The following is a 19,721-nucleotide window of genomic DNA, read 5'->3' as shown; positions in this document are numbered from 1 at the left end:
CGGCTTGCTGTTGCATGAGGGAGCAGCCACACAGGCTCACTTTTCAGCAAATTTTGTCATATTCATTATATAAGATAATTAGAGTTCTAATCAGACTACGTTTCTAATTAAAAAAAGATAAAATAAACATAGAAGACGTACTAAACTAATTACTCTTTTTAAAGCACTGACAATCCTAACACTTCAAACTTCTAACTACTGACTTTTAGACAAGAGTAAATGAACTTAGCCTCAAACTCAAACCTTATGAATAATGATATGAATAGCATTGTGAACAGTGATGAAAATAGTATATAAATAGTGACATGAACAATGACATGAATAGTGTTATTTGCGTTCTTTTATCCTACCTCATTTTAGTGGCGTACTGACCTTTTGATTATTGTGAAGGATGAAGCCCTATTTACGTCACACTATCCTACATTCTATCCCGGGTCAGGGTCACGAACATTAATTAGTTTTTCCATCTCTCTTTTGCTCCTATTTTTGCTTTATTCATTGTTTAAAATCTGGGCTATGATCAATCTCCTTCCTGTGATCAATCTTCTTCGTACGATCAAAATCTAGCTGAAAAGTTATACTATATCACATGACCCACAGAACAATAATCATTCGAAAGCTCGTCGAAGCTTGATTGTAATGCCAGGAATGATCATCAATTTTGCATTATTATGGGTAAATGAAGTCTTGGGGATCTTGATCAAAGCGAGGAGGTATTTGTTTCTTTGGCAATCTTCGCCATGGTTATGCTGCTGGTGGCAAGTTCAGGGGTGTGATGCTTCTTGGAAGAAGAATCTGATTGATAATGCAATCTGCACTTCTGCAATTAGAAAGAATCAAGAAAGAGGAAAAACCTTGAGAGAAGAAACAGAGGAAGAGTAGAAAAGAGAAAGAAGTTCTTAGTATTTTCTTAGTTATTCTCCTCAAAGAGTACAGCTATATCCTTTAGTACAATCTGTTACCACCGTTACAACCATCAACTGTCTATTGACTATAGTTACAGCATTTTAACCAGCTAACTAACTCTAGTTCTAACCAATCTCAACTGTATTAACCTCCCCAGCTTAAGTCTTATTAGTTTCCTTAAGCCCTCACATAATCTGCCATCCATTTTGGCTGGCCTCTGGTCCTCTGGTTTGTAACTCGTGCTGTTGTACTTGTTGCTTGATCAATTGAACCAGACTGAGCCAAGAGTGTATCGGGGTGGGTCTCTGATTTTTGGAAAAAGTTTATTCCTTCGCTGATTGTTGCCAGCATGATCTTATTCTTACCTAGACCAAGAAATAAAAGGCTTTTCATCTACAGCTGTGTGATTTAGTGTCCTGTTCGGCTGTTCTATTTGCTTCAAATCCAAGTTCCTATCTGTACTTTGTTAGCTTACAAAACTTTCTGGATATGATCTGAGCTTCTGAAGTCCAGTATTTTTCAGAATGTACAGTGGGGCCCATTTCTTGGGATGATCCAAACCGTTCATTTGATTGGTCACAGCATAAATTGGTTGTACCTTGTAAATCATCGCCATAGGATGATCCTAAACCCTCCTATCTGTAGTTTTTTCTATATGTGCTGTCCCAAATGAGATTATGCTAAAAGTAGAATGTCTAGTGATTATCCCTTGAGTACCGACATAACTGTTTGGCTACATAATCACATCAGTATGATTAAGGTAATGATACCTGCACTCTCTTGTTTAGATAATGGCATTCCTCACTTTATTGAACAGTTTCTTATGTAACAGTCTTTAGCAGCAATTTGCAGAGAAAGTGTCAAATAGAAAAATGCATGAGTGGTTGCCGAATGCAACCTTGGAGTAGCTCCTTATTTGCAAATAAGATTATGGGGCAGCCACCTCGTGAATGAAGACAAAATTGGATTCCTAAAGCTGACAATGATTAAGGTCAGAAGATAACTATAATAACATTTGGAGGAATGCTAATCTCAGGGGTGCCCTTGTATAAATGAGATGAAAGGGCACCCCCATTGGTTGAAAGTCACCAAAACCTTTTTTACTTCACATTTTTGGGTGCTATTTTAAATCCACTTTGGTAACTTTCAACCAATGGGGGCTACCTTTCATCTCATTTATGCAAGGGCGCCCTTGAGTTTACCATTACTCTAACATTTAACATGCGCATGTTATTTGTTAATGCGTTATTAGTGATTATGTCAATTATAAGATGCCAATGAATGGTGGTGATTAGGGACAGATCAACGAGGATACAATAATCCACAGTATAATTCAGGATATCTAATAATTTGATTTTTAATAATCAACATGTAGAAGCTGTAACACACATCATGAAAACACGATTCGTCAATTACAGTATTTACACTCAAAGAAAGGTTTACATGAAAAAAGGTCTGTGTATTTTCTGGCTTTTAGAAATTGGGCGATTTTTGCTGATGGAGAATTGAAGGCCAACCATACTGCTTCTTGAAGTTGCCTTCTTCAAAGCTGCGGCAACAAGAGATTTTCCACCGCCAGCATGTTAGAATGGCCGGATTGATGTACAAGGTGACTGTTGAGACGTCAAACAAAGAAGTTGATGAAAGAAAAAGAAGTAGAAGCTGTGCCCGATCGGCCGTCCGCCAAGAACAGTGTCAGAAGACCACAACTAAAAGAGAGGTACCTCAACTGAAATAGAGGAAAAACTGAAATTAAAGTCGAAAAATAGTGAAAAACGATAAAAATGGACATAGAGAAGGGGCAACTAGTGGCTTGGAAGGACAAATACTATTGTGAAACGCAAGATGACCTATGACTTGATGGATGATTATTGTTTTAAATGGAAGGGCAACTAGCGGTTTTGCTTTAAATAATCAATGGCCGTAATTTCGAATTGAGAACCATAGGTCATAGGCAGCTAGCATTAATAGCTGTGCATTTGAAGTCTTCTAGAGCTTTGGAATCTAGTGGAAGAGGTGTTAAGACAAAAAATAACAAGGGCATGCAAAAACAAAGAAAGAGAGAGAAGAATTATGATGGCCTTGGTTGCTTATAAAGCTGTATAGCCCTTACCCATCTTTTTTATAAGAAAAACCCTTCTCTTCTTCTTGATTCCCGCCCCTCATCCCAAATCCCAATGTAACACATCAAAGAAACCAAACATAAAAAAGCTATTTTGGATGCTCTTCTCAACTGTGGGGGAGCTTGAAGATGAACGAATGGTGGGCTTTGGGCGGGATGGCGGCGATGATTGACTGCATCAATCGGCGATGATGGCCAATTGGCCATCCGCCCAAAAACAGAAGCTATGTGGTGATTCCAGATATCACTAATCTCTGATCATTTTCATCATTGACCATGTTAAATTCCAGATATCACTAATCTCTGATCATTTTCATTAATGAGTAAAAGATGCTTAAATAAGCATTTACAGATAAACATAGAGAGAGAGAGAGAGAGAGATAAAGATAAGAACATGAGATGGAGATCATGCTAATCTAAACCAACTTCCCTAATCTACCTCCAAATGATGAACAACCAGTTCTTATCATCATCCGATTGACAAATCTTAACAAAACCCCTCTCATACAGTTGGGCCCATGAGTATTCCATGGAATAATTTTTCACGCTTTCAAACATGGCCCCAGAGATTTTATTTCCCCACTTATGCAGGTGGCACAGGGAAATAAAATCCTGAAGACATACGGTGCCAACCACTATCGATGAAAGAAGACTGCACTCCAAGTTCAATAACGAAACCATGTGGCATGAAAACATTAGATGGAACGGTATGGAACAATGAAAGAACAAAATTCTAGAGACCCTAAACAATTCTAGAGATCCTAAGCCTTCTTTTATAGAATATAAAAAGACATATAGGAAAACTTTCCTTTGTTATTTAAAGGGAAAATGACCAAAAAAGTCCTTTTTTGCACGAATATTAAAAAAACAGTGGTGTTTTGAATAGGACCAAAGAAGAGTGCTTTACACTATTCATATTTTGGGGAGGACACAAATGCCCTTTACCCTTTTCAAATAAAGAATTCACATCCTCTGTTTTTTTACTTTTTCAAAGTTACCTTTTTCTTTCCTTTTGCCTTTCTCATTTTCGACGGAGAAACCCACCCCATCGTCGGTGAAGCACGCCGTTGAAGCCGCCGGTAAAGCACGCCGGTGAAGACCGTTAAGCACGCCGTTGACGCACGCCGTTCAAGCACGCCTTACCCAGTAGGTTTTCTCATCTTCAATGCTTAAAATACATATTTGCGAGATTAGGGTTTTGCATAGAAATTTTGGTTTTGCATTTAGGGTTTTGCATAGTAGATGAAGGGTATTGTTCGGTTTTTGCATTTAGGGTTTTGTTAGGGTTTTTCTTTGTGGAGAACCACTATTGAGAACCCTCTAAAGTAGTGGTTCAATGTGTTGAAATAGTGGCTCAAAGTGACGAAATAGCGGTTGAAAACATGAAAATAGGTGTAATAGTAGTTTTTAGGGAGACATTATTGTTAAAAAATTGTAATTATTGGTTGAAATTGGTTCAAAGTGTCTATATTGGTCCAAATAGTTGTAATAGTGAGTAATAGTGGTTGAAATCTGTAATTAGTGGTTCAAAGTCTTGAAATAGCACTTCAAAGTGGGCAAATAGTGGTTGAAAATAGGAAAATAGGTGTAATAGTGGTTTATAGTGAGAAATTAGTGGTGGAAATCTTTAATTATTGGTCAAAATTGGTTCAAAGTGTTTGTAGTGGTCCAAATAGGTGTAATGGTGACATATTAGTGGTTGAAATCTGGTTCGAAGTGTTTATACTTGTCCAAATAAGTGTAATAGTAACAAATTAGTGGTTCAAAGTGCCGAAATAGTGGTTCAAAGTGCCGAAATAGTGGTTGAAAATGTGAAAATAGGTGTACATCTGTAATTATTGTGAGAAATTAGCGGTGGAAATCTGTAATTATTAGTTGAAATTGGGTTAAAGTGTTTATAGTGGTCCAAATAGGTGTAATAGTGACAAATTAGTTGTTTAAATCTGTAATTAGTGGTTAAAAGTGTTCAAAAAGGTTCAAAGTGCTCAAATATTAGTTGAAAATAGGTGTAATAGTGGTTTATAGTGAGAACTTAGTGGCGGAGATTTGTAATTATTGGTTGAAATTGGTTCAAAGTGTCTATAGTGGTCCAAATAGGTGTAATGGTGAGAAATTAGTGGTTGAAATCTGGTTGAATGTGTCTATAGTGGTTCAAATAGGTGTAATAGTAACAAATTTGTGGTTGAAATCTGTAATTAGTGGTTCAAAGTGTTGAAATAGTGGTTCACAGTGCACAAATAGTGGTTGAAATTATGAAAATAGGTGTACATCTGTAATTATTGTGAGAAATTAGAGGTAGAAATCTGTAATTATTGGTTGGAATTGGTTCAAAGTGTCTATAGTGAGAAATTTGTGGTTCAAATCTGTAGTTAGTGGTTCAAAGTGTTCAAATAGTGGTTCAAAGTTGCCACATAATGGTTGAAAATATGAAAATAGGTGTAATTAATGGTTTATAGTGAGAAATTAGTGGTCGAAATCGGTAATTATTGGTTAAATTGGTTCAAATTGTCTATAGTGGTCCCAAATAGGTGTAATGGTGACAAATTAGTGGTTGAAATCTGTATATACTTTTTCAGAGTGTCGAAATAGTGGTTCAAAATGTAAAAATAGGTGTAATAGTGGTTTATAGTGACAAATCAGTGGTTCAGATCTGTAAGTAGTTGTTCAAAGTATCCAAATAGTGGTTCAAAGTAGTTCAAAGTGTCTATAGTGAGAAATTAGTGGTTGAAATATGTTATTATTGGTTGAAAGTCGTTCAAAGTGCTTTCAAATCAAGCCCAGGCACCTATTTCGTGTGATATGGGGGCGGTTATCGGTTTTAGTAAGTGGTTTTTGATTTTGTTTGGCGGTTACCTCCTTAATATAAGGAACATTGGAAGCAAATCATTCCAGTCCTCAGACAATAAGGAAAACAGAACATCAGAAACAACCCTCTCCTTCCCCTTCCTCTCCTCCGGTAGGTCTGAATTGGAAAAGGAAGTGTCCTTCGGATCAGTTGGACCTGGAGGAGTTTCTACTAAGGATTAGGAGCATGAACTACAATGAAGAACAAGCGTCAAAGTCCTCTCCAACTCCTAGGGAGAAAATGGGTGAATTTATAAAAAGGTAATGGACTTTATTTAAGAGAGAAGCCAATAGGAGAAGAGAAGTCCTTTTCGGCCTGACTGGGACTTATAACGTGAAGGAATCCCATAAGCCAATGCATAAACACGCTTTCTTCATCAAGTTCATGATGGACGAAAGAAGAGAAAGGCGACATGATTGGGAAGCGAACAAAGAGGCAGGGATTCGGAAATTGGAAGAAAACATCTTAACTCTTAAGTGTAAAGGCTTCAGAGAGTAGGACTTCTAATAAAGAAGATGAAGTGTTGGAAGAAGAAACTTTTTTTGACGAAATCAAATCTCTTCTTGTGGAGTTGGAGAAATGTTCAGGTGAGGGGTGTTTCTTTGACGGTTTTTTGTCTGATTGCTCGGATAGATGGAAAAGGAGCTTTTTGGGCGTATTTGTGTTTGGTTTTATGAACATTTGATGCTTTGTTAATAATGGTGCTAACAAGATTAATGGGATTTGGCTTGTAAAATGGACTGATGATATAGAGAGATGCTTTTGGGGCCCCAAAGTAAAGTTTGCTAGTGGCTTGGTGAAGGAAGAAAAGAAAATGTTACTCTAGCTAAATTTGTTTTGTTATGTTCTACCCTTCCTTGGTTCCGGGTATGCCCGGTCCAGTTTTATTGATATCTTGTAATGCAGGACGGGACTCCTGGTCCCCATTGCTTTTCTAATATCAACGAAAACGTCATCTTTAAAAAAAAAAGTGGTTCAAAGTGTCTTGGTTTAAAGTGTCCAAATAGGGTTGAAAAGTAGTTGAAAATGTGAAAATATGTGTAATAGTTGTGTATAGTAAGAAATTAGTGGTTGAAATATGTACTTAGTAGTTAAAAGTGTCTATATTTTACTGTCTTTATGATGCATCTCCTCCTCTATAACATCTGTTCACATATTGCAATGTTTTTGTTTCTGCAATGAAGGGCGAAGTAAGGCTAGGGTAACATCACGGTGAGTAACCATGACTTTGATCCGTATATTTATTCATTCATTTGCAGTTTTTGTCTAAGTGCTTACGCTTCTACGATAATGCATTTTTGTGCAGGCATTTTGTTTCATCTAGATGTTGCCCTTTCCGTTTTCACGACTACATTCAGTCCTTAAAACTCAAGGAAAGGCATAAGATTTGATAAAAAGTAGCCCGTTTGGACATTTGGTCAAACTAGAAGGTGTCGAACTGCACAATTTGAACTGGTCCCTATAACCTTGAAATCTGTTCAGTTCTAACTTCTTGTAGTCTTCCTTTCTTGCAGCTTTCACTGTGGGCTATTTGTTATTAAAGAAATGGATTGCCTGAGCAGAGATGAAAGTTTTGACTTCGGACAGGCTGATAATACTGCTATGAGAACAACTCTACTCGATGAATTCTTAGAGGGTGTGTATGGGCGTGTTAATATATAGAACTCTGCGAACATTGTAGATGAAAAGGAAATGACGTTGATTGTTTTATGTAATTGAATGTAGATGGAAGGAACAGATGGATAACTACTTTAATTTCTGTAATTTTTCAATGTAACTAAATGTACATGGAAATTCGAAGTTCATTGTTTTCTTTTCAGGTATATAAAATGCAACCACTATTTACACTTAGGAAACACTATGTAAACACATGAACTGCTATTCCAACATTAGGAACCACTATTCCAAAAATTCTAGACCACTATTGAAGTAGATGGAATGGAACCTAATCCAATGGACCAATATAAAATAGATGGAATCCAATCCAATGAGCCACTTTGAACAACCTTGAACCACTATTTATACTGTTTTAACCACTACTTACACCCAAGAACCACTATTGGCAAAGTTGGAACCACTATTTATACGCTCCGAACCACTATTTACACTTAGGAAACACTATCCAACACTATGAACCATTATTCCAACAATCATAAACCACTATTGAAGTAGATGGAACCCAATCCAATGAACCAATGTAAACTAGATGGAATCCAATCTAATGAACCACTTTGAACAACCCTTAACCACTATTTATATTGTTTTAACCACTACTTACACCCATGAACCACTATTGGCAGAGTTGGAACCACTATTTATACCCTCTGAACCACTATTTACACTTAGAAAACACTATGTAAACACATGAACCACTATTCCAACAATCGTGAACCACTACTGAAGTAGATGGAATCCAATGAACCACTTTGAACAACCCTGAACCACTATTTATATTGTTTTAACCACTGCTATATCCATGAACCACTATTTACAGTGAGCACTACGTAAACACAGTTTTAACGACTATTTACACTTACGAAACACTATGTAAACACATCAACTACTAGATAGTGGTTCAAAAATGGTATTAGCTCAACCCGTTTTGAAGTCTAGATTGAACTCAACATAGTGGTTCACTATAACTACTATCAATAGATTGAACTCTAGATAGTGGTTCACAATAACTACTATCAATAGTTCTTCATAAAACACACTACATAGTGGTTCACTACCACAAAATAGTGGTTGAACACGGGTTTAGCTCAACCCACCGGATTTAGCTCAACCCACCGGATTTAGCTCAACCACTACGCAACACAAAACGAAACATGGAGAGAGATACAGAGCTATATATATATATATATATATATATATATATATATATATATATATATATAGAGAGAGAGAGAGAGAGAGAGAGAGAGAGAGAGAATGAGAGAGAGAGAGAGAGAGTACCTACACAACAATCTTCAAATGCCTCTAATGGAAGGGGAGCATTTTAAAATGTGATTAATCTGTTTATTATTTTTGCAAATTCTACAGGAATTTCTGAACTCTCTGCTGATTTGTTGGAGGCAGCAATAGCTCACTGCCAGTTAATTGTTGTTTCCAAGTAAGTATCTTCCTTTTCTGTTCTCTCCCTCCCATACCATGACATTTTCTCATCATTGATTCTATGATAGAAAGATGTCATTGTAAATGACCCGGCAATAAATCTGGTCATTGATAAGTTTCAAAATCTGGGAGACCTAGTTTGAACATGGTCATTTGTTTCTGATAGACCAATGCTGTTAATAAATGGTGTGATTTGAGGTTGATGAAGCTGGATCATAGGACTAGCCACTTTGAATTGGTAACTGACATTGCAGCCACCTCAGCAACCCTAGAGTTGCTTATTCTGAGATATGCAAAGCATTTTCTTTTTGTGAAATTACAAAGAGCAAGCTATTTAGGTTACATAAAATTACTTTTTCTCCCCTTCTAAACTTCCTTAAATGCTATTTTCTCATTCATGTTCATTGAGAAGGCGCAACAAGACATCCCCAGGAAGGGAGTCAGAGAACAACTACAAGCTCTCTGCAACATCTATACTCTCTCGTTACTTCACAAGCATCTTGGTGATTCAGCAACCCTAGAGTTGCTTATTCTGAGATATGCAAAGCATTTTCTTTTTGTGAAATTACAAAGAGCAAGCTATTTAGGTTACATAAAATTACTTTTTCCCCCCTTCTAAACTTCCTTAAATGCTATTTTCTCATTCAGGTTCATTGAGAAGGCGCAACGACATCCACGGGAAGGGAGTCAGAGAACAACTACAAGCACTCACATCTATGCTCTCTCTTTGCTTCACAAGCATCTTGGTGATTTCCTCTCAACTGGGTGCATCACCCCCTAAGCAATCTGCACTTGCAAATGATCAGCTCCGATCTCTATACTCCCAGGTTTGTACAAAATCATTCCTTTAACGCCATGTTTGGCAGCCATGAAAGTTTTTTCCATGAAATAATAGTTTATCAAGTGGTGGGAGATGGGCAAGGGTCCCTTATTTTTCAGTCACTTCGCACCATCTCCTCACTCATGCACCCTCAATTCTCTCCCTCTCCTACTCTCCCTACCCTTCTCTCAACCCTTGGTAAGCTAACATTCCATGAAAAAAAATTCCATGGTTACCAAACATGGCCTAAATATATCTTCCAAACGGGTGTTTCTTGCATGTTGCTACTCACTGTTACACTGTATTCCTCTCCTGAACTGCCCCTTCTGTTGCCATGGCAGGTGCGAAGCCTTGTTGATGCTTTTAACTACACTGACCATTACCCGGGGGCTCTGTTCTCGGCCGCTATGATGGAAATGTATATCCAAAACTATATGAGGAAGCATGGAAGGAGCCCCTCAACGACTCAGTTTTGACTGATGGTTACCATGAATATATTCGACCTCTGCTGAAGCAACAACTCAGGATAGCGAAACTCTGAAGGTGATTTAGAGTAAAATTCAGTCCCCCATGTTTGTTGTACATCTGAAAACATATCTACCATCTTATTATTGCTTCCCTGTCCTATAACGTTTGTGCTAATAGGTTTAAGCTGACCACGACCAGCGGGAGTGGATTTAGTGAGAATTTTGCTCTGCAATTGTTGGAACACCGCCGAAAAATTATACTGATTACCATTAATTCTTACATTCTCCTGCTCCAAATTTGGTGCAGTTTATTATTTGAACTGATTCATCTATAAGAGATTAAGATATCATTTCTTGTAGATAACAATGAACATATATTGCCATACAGTCTGATCATACAGACAATCGGCGTGGTGAGCCTTAACTTGGACTGTGTCGTGGTTCACAATTGAAACGCATTGATGATCCTACATTCAGTTTAACAGATTTTTGCATGTTGGGTGTGGATTATTTCAGTCTTATATCGATCAATTTTTGGGTCCCACGCAGGGACATGTAATTGAGACCATTGATCTTGTAGACCATCATGAGGCGAGGAACATGGTCCTGGCCCCATACGGAATGCACACCCTGTGTTAGATCAACGGTTTAGATTTTCTTGGCGGGGGATAGACGAGACTGGATGGATCAACAGATCAAGGTGCGGTAAATGGCACTTGCCGGATTTGTGCTCGCTGGTCAGATCAACGGATCTAATAATCTCTTAGTGGGGCTAAAAAAGTAGCCGTTTGAAAAGAAACTACTGTTGTCGCCTTGTCGGTAATAGGTTCTTGCTCACAAAACCCATGGCACCTTAGGTGATCAGGTCTGTTGATCTGGCGAGCTATTAGTAGTCATGCCTATTGCTCTTGGTTCCACTATGATCGGATGATTCTTAGCCGTTGATCCTCACATTGATAAAAAATTATCTAGACAATTTTTTAAGGTGTCAATCGATGGCTTGGGATCATCATGTGAATTGAGGAAATGCAATGGAGCAGCTTTTTGAACCGAACTCTATATTTTGCCCATGCGTATTGTGAGCGCGTAGGAGTGAGTATTTTTCAAGACAGAGAAATAGAGCCCACCTTGTTCGAAGATCCAAACCATTCATTTGTTCGAACTCAAATGTAAATAGTCTGCGCTGAATATCATCTTCATAAGATGGTCTTGACCCTAAATATGTAGAGGTTTCTATAATGTACCGCCCCCTCGCCCTCTACAAATTGGAGTGTTAAGACCATCTGATGGAGATGATATTCCCGGCATGACCTATTTATGTTAGGGGTAGGGAAATGAATGACTTTAGATTTTCGAGCATATCCCGCCCAGCTAGTTTGGGACAAAGCCTTAGTTGAGTTGAGTAGATGTGGGGGGGGGGGGGGGGGGGGTGGGGAGGGGGGGAAGGATCTTCTTTCAATAATTTTTCAATGGCTACTGTCGGCACAACCATGTTTTAACAATTGAACAAAGTTCATCTTGTCTTTTCTTTTTTATGTGGAGTGGGCCCCGATGCTGATAATTCTCATAATCATGTACTTTCATGGAAGTATGGAACGGTGTAATTTGCCATGTTTGTCAACCGTGAAAAGTTATTCCATGAAATATTAGTGGACCCAATTTTCCCCATTTCCTACTGCCCTTTCCCTCTTTCATTCCAATTCAAGCTGCAGCAGAGGAAGGAAGAAGAAGAACAGAATGAAAAATCCAAAGGTATTTTCATTTTTTTCCCATTTTTTAATCATTTTTTTAGCATCTAAGAAAAAAATCCAAACTAAAGGTGTTCATTGTCTGCTTCTGATTTTATTAGTTGAAAAGAAATTTGTAGTTTGTTTTTCAATCTGAGCAGGAACATCCCAACTTATTGATTAAATTTTTTTTTTCTTTAGACTTTCTCTAAAAACAATTGATAGTTAATAAGTGGGGCTGGGATTCCCCGATTTAAGCGGGGACGGAGATTTAAAAAATCCCCCGAAGCAGAGATGAGTTATTGGACAATGTGGTGTTGTTTTTTAAGAGTTTTTATATGGTGTGAGGCCTTACAACTATACGGACCATATGGTAGAGGCATGGTTTAAAATTTCGGTTTGGGTAACCGTTTCGGACATTTGGAAAGCCGAAAATTTCTGTCGAAATTTGGTATTAATTAAAAAATAATGCATTTCGGCATTTCGGGCCGAAATTTTGTAACATATTTCTTTTAAAACAAAAATTACAATTAACCGAAATTTGGTAATGGCGAATTTCGGGAAATTTCGGTTTCAGTCACCACCTATCAAAACAGTGGAGTTCTAAAATCATTTCCCTTTTTTTTTTTATCGAATGGTTTTGATCATCATCATGCTTGAAATGAAAATATTGAGATATATAAGTGGTTGTCTTTTCATAAAGTGTTATATTTTAGTTTGGAACTTTGGATTCTTATTTAATACTTGTTTGATTAGATTAAAAAAAACTAGAAATTATTATTATAGCAGGGCGAGGATGGGGAGGGTAATTTTTCCCTGTAGTGTGCTGGCGGGGATGGGGATTAGATTTTCCTTGTTCCCCTTCCATCCCCGAAGTGGGGATAGAGAGTTTTCCTTGAGGTTTGGACGGGGACGGGGAATGCAACATCCAGCCCAACCCCATTGCCATTCCTAATCCAGGCCTTCATCAAGCATGATAGACCAGACTGTTATGAACCCAACTCAGTTCGTTATTGATCTTTGTTACAATCCTCAATGGGAGCCTGCCTAAGTATGGAACTAGGTGGGACACAGCATGTTATGGGACATGTTTAAAGGGAGCCTTTGGCGTATTGGTGAGGTACCTGGTATTTGGTATCAGAGCAGCCACCACGTCCCGTGTTCAAGTCACGGAAGGGCGACCTATGGAGAGGACTACCTATAAAGAGTTACCTGGAAAAAGGCCAGAGTGAAAGCCACCACAGTGCAGTTACCACAGAGTGGGCCACGTGGAAGGGGCGACCTATGGAAAAGGGCTACCTAGAAAAAAGGCTAGAGTGAAATCCGTCTCATAGTGGGTTGCCGAGGATGGCGGTTGCGAAAGCGTGGTGGAATTTTACAATCCCGAGTGGGGGCACGCCTAGGTATGGGACTAGGTGGGACCCAATATGGGACAGGTTTAAAGGACCTTGCATAATGTGTTCCGTCAGCTCTGGAGCTTTTGGCATATTGATAAGGTATTTAACAATCTTCTTAGAGGTAAGGGCAGCCTCTTGGCCCACTTCTAGGAAAGGGTCAATCCTCTTTGTGTGCAAAAATAAAGCTAATCTAGAAACCCTAATCCTTATCTCTAAGAATCATATCCATACCAAACAACTAAGAAAGAAAACTCCAAAAGCTAAAAAATCTAACCTAATTTATTCTACCCCAAGTGGACCCATCTAAGCATGTAACATTCCACCAGCCTTGAAATCAACCATGTCCTCAAGGTTCAAGGTTGGAGATTAAGCATTGGCCGGTTGTTAAGGAGTTTGGGGCGATCTTCTTGTGCAAGTCTTTGTAAAATTCTCATCTCTTTTTCTTTTTTTCTTTCTCTATCCCTTTCTTCCGCTCTTCATCTTGTAATCAATTGCCATTTCGCATGTCGCTATCCAGAGTTGAGGCAACTCCATTTTCAAACTGAACTCATCATGTTGTTCATCAAAGCTCTTTTGCCGTGTTTTTAAAATGATTGAGATTTTGAGGCATAAATGGTCGTGGATGAGGATCTTCTCGATGGCATTGGACAGGTTGAGAGGAATGACAAATTTTCCGATGACAACCTTGTTGAACAAATCATCGATGTTCAATATGTGAGGTCTTTTAGGTGTCCTTATCCCGACATTACATTAGTATATTTTGGGTTTCTTAGTAGTTGTCATTGCATGTTTCCTCTTCTTCTTCTTCTTCTTGTTGTTGTTCTCTTCACTGTAGCAACAATAATTATTTTCTTACGAGCAATGCTTTCATACTCTCTATTATATGATATATCATACAATTCCATGGGCACTAGATACTAGTAGATCTCTTTAAGAGGTGTCTATGTCCGCAATGGATAACAGAATTTTATTTCGGCACTAGATTTGATGATCCATAAAAAGGATCCTTTCTAGATGTTTCCTTGTCTCAATCTATTCAAAGAGCAGCCAATAAAGACCTCTCAATACATTTGTGTATCCAATCCACTGCAACTTAATTCTCACATATATGAAATGCAGTCGATCCCATGACAGTTTCTCTTATGCCCTGTTCGTTTAAGATTATAACTACCGATTGTGAAGATCAAACCGATCAGTGGACTCAAAATTACATTTAAATTTGAGCCCAATAATTGGTGTAACACTCACAATCGGTTGCCTTATTCTTAAACGAACAGGGCTTTAGTGAAAGCAGTAGGTACATCGCCCCATTGTAGAAAGCTGGAATCCAATGACAGCCTCTCTTAGTGGCAAGCAGCAGGTAGGTCAGTCCCAGTGGTTAAGGTGTCAAGTGTAGGGCTTACACAACAACCAGATTTGACACTCTTTTTGGGAACATCAGACAGGTGCGCCTCAGTCCTCACTATCTTCATTTTCCTTAGTTAGATGTAGGTAGTTCCTTTGGTTCACCACCTGTTTGACATAAGGAGCATCTTAGAACACTGAAATATATCAAAGGTCTGATAAGCTAGGTCAAGTTAATCTCTTCAGTCTAAGGTGACTTCTGCCACATTATATGATATGCTGGTGTAGTTACTACTACTGTGCGAATCCTTGCCTGCTTCTGTACCTTGGCATCATAAGCTTCTTGTTCCAGGGTTTATACTATCATTTGCATATTTAAACTTTAGAGTGATTTTTGTTGCTTGTCAGTTTATTGAGATAATATTCACATGGGATGATATGAGTATTGTTATGCAAGTAATCCTAAATTATTTCTAAGGAGTTGTTAGCCACTTTCGCGGAAAGCCATTTCGCTCCCGGCTTTTGCATGTGATGACAGCGGCACATGTTGACTTTTTGCAGATTTTGTCTTACAAATTTCATTCATCTGACATGGCTGTCATCACATGCAAAAGCCGGGCTCGAAATGGCTGTCCGCAAGGGGCTAGCAAATCCCTTATATTTCTATTATGTTTGTCATGTATATCCTTCAAATTAGTACTCTAGAATTACTTTTTTTTTGTTAACAGGAGAACATGATTATACTCTAAAAAGATAAAAAATGATTTTTAGAAATGAGTTGAAAAATGTGATTCTAATTATGGAAGCACTCCAAAGAATAAGAATTAATTCTGGCTGCCAGAATGAGAATCATGAGAATGGTTAAAGAACTCAACCTTAACTTTCTTTGACTGCAGATTCTCTTTATTATTTTGGTTTTCTATTTATTCAAATCTAATATTCGACAGGAACAGAGATTGACCTGCCTCCATTGAATATATTATTAATGAAGGTGTCATGCCGTTAGATTTGTTTTGGAAACTACGAATTACTGGCAAATTCTCCAGTAGTGTTTCTGGACATCTCCATCAAAACATGCCAGACAGATCAATGCTGAATATTTATCGCTGCATGTATTCCTTATTTACCCCTCTGCCCATCACCCTCAACAGTTTTGACAAAATTAATTTTCCTTGGAATCAAAGGTACGGGTCAAGTCCCAACCTTAAATTTAGCGCTGAGATTAGTACTTTGTAGTGGATGGCATGACATTCTATGTCAGAAATTTTGGTAGAATATCCCCTATGCTATTTGTGTTTGCTACTCAATATCAGATTTCCTGATACGGTTTACTGTTTGATCATCACAATTTTTTAATTTTCTCTTTGCTACTTGGAGTTTAAATGGTAGACCTCCAATGTTTATTTTATGATTGTTAAGTGAAACTGGAGCAATATTCTCCACATTTACCAATCTTTTCATTCTCCAGCTGTCTATTTGTGCACCTTTTCCTTGATGCTGCCTGGGCTATATCAAACTTGAATTAGAAGACAAAATCTTGTAACCCTAGTTTGATCTAGGCATCTAGCCCATTTGGTATACTGCTTTTTTTTGGTGCCTGTGGAGTTTCCTATTGTGTTTTGTGATCATGTGTTTCTTATTTGCTTGTGCAGCTTCTTCCAGGTCCACCAATCCTTCGGAGTGTTTGAGGACATGAAAATGATGCCTTTGGGCCTATGGATCTTTGCTTGTTAATAGGGTGATATTTCTGTTTATTGTGGGAATGATATGAAAAATAGAGCAGCTATATTTCACTTCTATGCATGGGCCAAGTGAAATATGATAAGCATGAAATTCCCAAATCGGTATGTGATTGTCCTTTTATTGTTCATCAGCACATGTGTTTGCTACATAGAACGAGTGGGCTTCTCGATTGCTTACACCGTAGCTGCAGATGCCGTCGGGGTGAACCAGTCAACCAAGGGCCTGATACTATCAACATTTTACTATGGATATGCCATGTCACAGGTCCCTGGAGGATGGGTATCCCAATGGATAGGGGGCAGGCGTGTTCTCCTTCTCTCATTCTTATTATGGTCACTCATATGCGCTTCAGTTCCGCTCGACCCCAACCAAGTCAAAATTTTGGTACTCGCTCGCGTACTCGTCGGGGTGGCCCAAGGTTTCATCTTTCCCTCAATCCATAATGTTCTAGGACAGTGGGTCCCACGCCATGAACGATCACGATCTGTTTCTCTGACAACATCGGGCATGTACCTAGGTGCGGCAGCTGGCATGCTTATATTGCCGAGCTTGGTAAAGTTCAAGGGATCCGAATCAATATTTTTAGCCGAAGCAGTACTAGGTGCCATGTGGTCTCTTCTTTGGTTCAAATATGCTAGTGACCCTCCACATTTAGATCAACTGAAGGCAACAGCTCCAAGTTTTGGGGAATCTTTGTTGCCAGTCGCTAAGTTCAATGAAATCAATGGGGGCTTGCATAAGATGAAAATAGAAAATGGCAGAAGTTCAGTTCTTGTCGCCAAAATTCCATGGAAAAGAATAGTCCTTAGTTTACCAGTTTGGGCAATTGTAGTGAACAACTTTACTTTCCATTATGCTTTGTATGTTCTTATGAATTGGCTGCCTACGTACTTCGAACAAGGCCTTCAGCTTAGTCGATATGGGTTCATCTAAAATGTTTCCTCATCTTAACATGTTCATATTCTCCAATATAGATGGAGTGGTCGCTGATCATTTGATTACTAGAAGGATCTTGTCCGTGACCAGGACTCGAAAATTGCTGAACACAATTGGGTTTGTTGTAGCTGCCTTCGCTTTGATGGCACTCCCTATGTTCAGAACTTCTAATGGTGCCGTATTTTGTTCTTCGGCGTCTCTTGGTTTCTTAGCACTTGGAAGAGCTGGATTTGCTGTGAATCACTTGGATGTGGCTCCCAAATATGCTGGAATAGTAATGGGAGTTTCCAATACTGCAGGGACACTGGCAGGTATCGTCAGGGTTGGGCTCACAGGCAGGATTCTCGAGGCTGCAAAAACTGCCCATGTGGATCTTTCAAGTCCAGAGAGCTGGAAACCGGTGTTCTTTATTCCGGGTTATCTCTGCATGTTTAGTTCATTCATATTTTTGGTCTTCTCTACTGGAGAGAGGATTTTTGACTGATGTAGTTTAAAACCTGTAGGGGCTGTTTGGATATGTGGATTTTAGAATCCAGGTTTTAGTTTGGAAGTAGTGTAAAAGAGGGGCAAGAAATCAGACGGTCTCCTTTAAAATCTCGGACATCAATTGTTTTCTTGGATTTTGAGAACTCAAGATTTTAGAAATCTCTCCCCCATCCTTAGATTTCTGAAACCTGGAAACACGGGACAATCTCCTACTCTCTCGTTCGACGAAAAGAGGGGCAAGAAATCAGAAAACGATGAACAATCTCCTAATCTCTCGTTCGACGAAAAGAGGGGCAAGAAATCAGAAAACGATGAACAGTCTTCTTCTTCTCTCGTCTCCTATACAGCATTAACAGCCCATAATGTTCAAAATGTTTATGGAAATTCAGCATTAAAAACAGGAAGGCATATTGTGGCATCAAGATGTCAGTCACTCTGCTATTGTGTCCCTTCCAGCATCTTTATCATCGCCAAAGGGAACCATGTAATCATGAAGTAATGTAGAGCCATACTAAGCTTCACATGTGAGTTGGTTCTCATGATAGGAAAAGCTAATTTGTATTTTACTATTATTCTTTCTTTCTTTTTTCTAAATTTCATGTGAACTACTTGAGCTTATTCGCTCTCAAATTGGACAGTTATCTATCTGCTTAGCTACAATGAGGATTTCTTCTATTTGTTTGATCCTACCACTATTTATGAACTTGCATGTCAGACTTTCGTTTGGACCTGTCCCTGGAAAGCCATCCCGGTTCTTGCTGATATTCGGGATGATCTTTTCTGTCTGAATAATTGGAAGTTATCCCATTTGTGGAGGGAGGCTAACACTGCTGCTGATTTTCTCTCTAAACCCACCTATTACATTGAGGGAGTGGATATCCCCGTGGTTGACCTCCCTATAGATTTGCTGGACATCATTGTCGCTGATTCTAATGGGACTACTTAGCCTATTTTGGGAGTGTGGGTTGTAAGTGGGAGCTTGTTCCCTTTTTGTTGGCTTTTGAGTCCCCCTAGATGTAATCTCTTTTCATATCTATATATCCGGCAGGGGTCCTGCCTAACCCCATCTTACCCACCAAAAAAAAAAAATGCATGTCAGACTTTCGTCCATTTATTTGACCATAGCAATATTTATGCATTTGCTTGGTCAAAGAACTTATTGTTTAATGGTTTTATGAAAGTCTTTCTTAACTTGTATTTGTTACTTCTTCATCTAATTCTGATGCTTAGCAAAAAAGAAAAATTAAATTAAAAGAGTGTGAATGGCTCAATTATTTTGCATTATTCTTGTAGTTTGGGACAAAGGCTTAGTTGAGTTGAGTATTCTTGTAGGTAATATATGAGTAGGAGCTGATGTTTTGCAAGGGTGCTTGAGTTCTGCATTCCTGAAATACTTTTATCTCATAAAACGACTGAAATAACACTCAAAACATAACCTAACACCCTTATCTCATGGAAAATTAGCAACCAAAAAAAAAAAAAAAACACGTACCTTACGAAAAATGACCAAATACCACTATTTCATGAGGTGTGGGCATTTTCTTATTTTTCTTAGGTAGGAGTCATTTTTTATGATATAAGAGTATTTTTTTAAATGAATATGATATAAGAGTATTAGGTCATTTCTATGAAGTACACATATTTTGATTGGCTTCTGAGAGTTTTTTGGGAATTGTAATAGCTTGGTACAACCATTTTTTATAATGAGGAGAACCCACCTTATTTTACACTTTGATTGGCTTTTGAGTCTTTTTATAGTGAAGTTCTTTTTTGTCATTTTACTCACTAAGTAAAATTTGCATCACCAGTTGGTT

At 38.4% G+C, this 19,721-nt stretch overlaps 1 long non-coding RNA gene and 1 pseudogene across 4 annotated transcripts in view; both read left to right on the top strand.

Annotated features, from left to right (window-relative positions):
* The window catches only part of LOC143878167 (uncharacterized), a 67,538-nt gene extending 58,159 nt beyond the window's left edge, over positions 1 to 9,379 (top strand). The window contains exons 6-10 of one of the 3 annotated variants that reach the window (XR_013250888.1): positions 7,058 to 7,085; positions 7,180 to 7,303; positions 7,388 to 7,509; positions 8,916 to 8,985; positions 9,154 to 9,379. This is a non-coding gene — a long non-coding RNA (uncharacterized LOC143878167). Of the gene's footprint in view, positions 1 to 7,057; positions 7,086 to 7,179; positions 7,304 to 7,387; positions 7,707 to 8,915; positions 9,127 to 9,153 lie in introns of those variants that run through there. The other 2 variants (XR_013250887.1, XR_013250886.1) reach the window with 2 other exon arrangements.
* A 119-nt stretch (positions 9,380 to 9,498) lies between these two features.
* LOC143878160 (putative anion transporter 6) lies at positions 9,499 to 19,086 on the top strand (annotated as a pseudogene). The gene is made up of 3 exons (XR_013250885.1): positions 9,499 to 9,814; positions 10,149 to 10,350; positions 16,395 to 19,086. The product of XR_013250885.1 is annotated as a putative anion transporter 6 (transcript).
* Positions 19,087 to 19,721: the final 635 nt, after the last annotated feature.

Source organism: Tasmannia lanceolata, unplaced genomic scaffold (genome assembly GCF_043159265.1).
Source record: "Tasmannia lanceolata isolate RefF3 unplaced genomic scaffold, GAP_Taslan_0.1 ptg000002l, whole genome shotgun sequence".
Taxonomy (NCBI): domain Eukaryota; kingdom Viridiplantae; phylum Streptophyta; class Magnoliopsida; order Canellales; family Winteraceae; genus Tasmannia; species Tasmannia lanceolata.
Note: the sequence above shows the minus strand (reverse complement) of the source record. Positions and strands in the feature narration are given on the sequence as shown.